Source organism: Nannospalax galili, unplaced genomic scaffold (genome assembly GCF_000622305.1).
Source record: "Nannospalax galili isolate Female #2095 unplaced genomic scaffold, S.galili_v1.0 scaffold383, whole genome shotgun sequence".
Classification (NCBI taxonomy): domain Eukaryota; kingdom Metazoa; phylum Chordata; class Mammalia; order Rodentia; family Spalacidae; genus Nannospalax; species Nannospalax galili.
The window spans coordinates 3,818,571-3,822,505 of record NW_008351346.1 but is presented as its reverse complement, the minus strand read 5'-3'; positions in this window follow the sequence as shown (position 1 = coordinate 3,822,505).

Genomic DNA, 3,935 nt, shown 5'->3' with positions numbered 1-3,935 from the left:
CTGTTAACCTTGATTGCCTTCTAGAAATGGAAGGTAAGACTATTGCTGAAGAAAGCACACACTTCAAGGACCAGTCTTGTAGGAATCAAGCTGGAACTGACCTAGTAACCTCTCTGAGGAATAGCTCTGATGGTATTGGAAGGTGCTATGCAAGATGCTAAGGGAGAGAAGCAATCAATAGTCCTACTTAGCTGTAAAGCTTATAAATAACAACAATGACCAGTCCATCAAATTATCTCTATTGGTGAGATAGTGGCACTTTTATCTTGGAGGTAACCAACAGCTGTCTAATTAGACTTAATGCCTATTCAGTTGGAGGGAATTTATGCCTGGTACTGTAAACCTAGCCAACTACCTGTAGTTGGAGAGGTCAAAAGACTCTAGAGGACTCCTATATTAAACTTCAACCACCCAGAGCTTTCAGAAGAGGGGGTGGAAAGATTGTAAGAGCCAGGAGAAGAGGTGCATGATCATAAGGAAACAGAGTCTTATAGACTACTGGGACCTTGCTCATATGAACTTACAGTAATGGTGTCAGTGTGCACAACTCACGCAAACTCAAGCAGACAAAAACCCAGCATAGAACTGAGGGAATCAGCAGCAGGCCCTAATCTGAGGTGAAGAACTATTGGCAGCTGATTACTGCTGGGTGAGGGAGAGTTGATTCTTTAAGGGAGTGACTGTAGACAGGCTGACTAGACCTCAGGGGATGAACTTGCATTGAGGGACATCTGGGAACACTAGCTGGACTCGATAGGCCTTAACATAAATGATAGAACTCATGAAATCCATTGAGGAACTGTGGGAGGTTGTGGATGGAGGAGGGGTTAAAAAGGTGACTAACATGTTTTGTATGAAACACATAAAAATAGACCTGGGTTTGGTTCACAGTATGTCCATGTAGGTAACAACCACTTGTAACTCCAGGTCCAGGGGATCTGATACCCTCTTCTGGCCTCCACGGGCATTGCACAACAGGGGTACACATGTACATGCAGGCAAAACACTCATACACATAATATATATATATATAAGCTCTGCTTCTCTGGGCCTGCACAACTCCCTGGCCTCTATCTTGGGTAAGTCCACCATGCTCTCTGCACCTTGACCCCCCCCTCCGTCTCTCCTCTTACCCTGGGTACTGTCCCATTCCTTGTCTTGGCACTGGGGGAACCACCACTGCTTCCTGATGCTTTGCATCCAGACCAACCCAGTTCCTTCTAGTGGTCCCCAGGAGCCCTCTGGGCCTGGTCCCGCCCTTACCTCCCTTGTGCTTCCCTGGGCTGCACAACCCACCAGCCTCTTTCCTGGGCACGGGGGCTGACTTCTTGGCTTCCTGATCCTTTGCATCCAGACTAACCCAGTTCCTCCCTGCAGTCCCCAGGAGACTTTGAGGCCTCCTCCCACCCCCACCTCCCTTAGCATCTTTGGGTGGCATGGCCACCAGCTGCCTGAGACCAGCATCTTTCCTTTGCTCTACACCCAGGCCAGTCCAACCCCCAAATTCCTGAGGACAACATCTTTCCTGGAGGGATCCAGACTTTAGTAGAAAACCTGAGAGCGTCTGATCCTCATCTGACTTGGGCCTCTGTGGGAACTCCTGAAGACAAAAGCAATCTGGCCACTCCAATATAAAATCAAAAGAGAGAACCAGAAGCTTAGAGGAACAAGATTTTCATGCCCAAAAAGTAAACCACAAAGGCACATAAAGTTTACAAAAAGAAGCAGACCTAAACTTGAAGGTTTGAGTCTCACACAAGAATCAGAAACTACAAAAGAAATTCACATGTCAAAATCACAGAGAAAAAATAGTAACATGAAAAACCAAAATAAAATATCCCTACAAATATCAATAGTCCGCTAGAGGAGTACAATAAGAACCCCCTAGAGATAATGCAGGACATGGAACTCAAAAGGATAATTATAAACAAGATAAAAGAATCCAATGAATTTAAAGAACACACAAACAAAGAAATCAAAGAACTGAAGGAAGACAGGGATAAACTTCTGAATGAATTCAGAAGAGTTAGAAATATTGACAAAAACTCAGGCTGAAATGAAGAAGGAAGTGAAACACTCAGTAAACCAATTAGAAATGACAGGAGAAAGACTCACCAATAGGATGAATGAAATGGAAAACAGGCTATCAAGACTGGAAGATAAAGTGGATGAACTAGATCGCTCAAGCAAAGATTATGAAAAATTTAAGAAGGCACAAGAATGGAATATGCAGAAATTGTGTGACACCATAAAAAGACCAAATTTATGAACCGTAGGCATAAAGGAAGGGGAAGGATCCCAAGATAATGGCATGGACCAGATCCTTAACAGAATCGTAGAAGAAAATTTCCCCAAATTAAAGAAAGGTATGCCCATACAAATACAAGAAGCATATAGAACACCAAACAGACAGGACCAGAAAAGAAACTCTCCACGGCACATCATAGTAAAAACACTAAACGTACGGAACAAAGAAACAATAGTGAAAGCTGCAAAAGAAAAACAAGTCACATATAAAGGAAAACCCATAAAAGAAAACCAAGTCACATATAAATGAAAACCCACCAGAATTACAGCTGAGTTTTCAGTGCAGAAGACCCTGGACCAAACTATTCCCAGTTCTAAATGACCACAGACATGAACTCAGATTACTTTCCCTAGCCAAAATGTCTATTGTAGTTGAAGGGGAAAGAAAAATCTTCCATGACATAAATAGGCTGAAAGAATTCATGTCCACAAAACCAGCCCTTCAGAGAGTTCTTGAAGCAATATAAAGAGCTGAAGAAAGGAATGACTATACACAAGGGGTTGCGGAAAGAAATCCGATGAAGTTATAACTGTGGAAATGCACAGCTATATCAAGAATGGGAAAAGAAATTAAAATGACAGGATTCAAGACACATTTTCATTAATAACTTTAAATATCAATGGACAGAACTCTCCAGTCAAAAGACACAGAGTAGTTGAATGGATTAACAAACACAACCCATCTTTTTGTCGTCTGCAAGAAACTCATCTCACTTTCAAGGACAGACACTATCTCAAAGTGAAAGGATGGAAAAAAATATACCAAGCAAAAGGCACTAAGAAAAAAGCAGGCATTGCAATTCTAATATCTGACAAAATAGACTTTAAAATTAATTAGAAGATATAAAGAAGGTCACTTCATTCTGATCAAAGGAACAATAAACCAAGAAGATATTACAATCATGAACATATTTTCACCAAACTCTGGTGCACCCAACTTCATAAAAACAATACTACAGGACTTTAAGACACAGATTAACCTGAACTAATTAATAGTAAGGGACTTCAATACCCCACTGTCTCCATTAGATAGGTCAACAGGGCAGAGAGTTAACAGAGAGGCATCTGACTCAAACAATACCATGTATCAAATGGACCTAACAGACGTCTACCGAGTATTCCACCCAAGCTCCAAAGGACATACTTTCTATTCAGCGCCCCATAGAACCTTCTCCAAATCAAACATATACTAGGACACAAAACAAACCTCAACAAATACAAAAAGATTGAAATAATTCCATGCATTCTATCAGACCACAATGCATTATTGCTTTATAGCTTACAATCAACACTGGAAGAAGCCTTAATCACCACATGAACACATGGAGATTAAACAACACATTCCTGAATGATGAATGGATCAAAAGAGAAATTAAGAAAGAAAAGTATTCCTGGAATTAAATGAAAAGGACAATACAGCACAACAAAACCTCTGGGACATGCTGAAAGCAGTCTTTATAGGGAAGTTTATAGTTCTAAGTGCCTACATCCAAAAATCGGAAAGAACACAAATAAATGACTTAATGTTGCAACTCAAGACCCTTGAAAAGCCAACAGCAAATGAAACCCAAATCCAGCAGACAAGAAGAAATAACAAAAATCAGGGCTGAAATTAATGAAATTGAAAT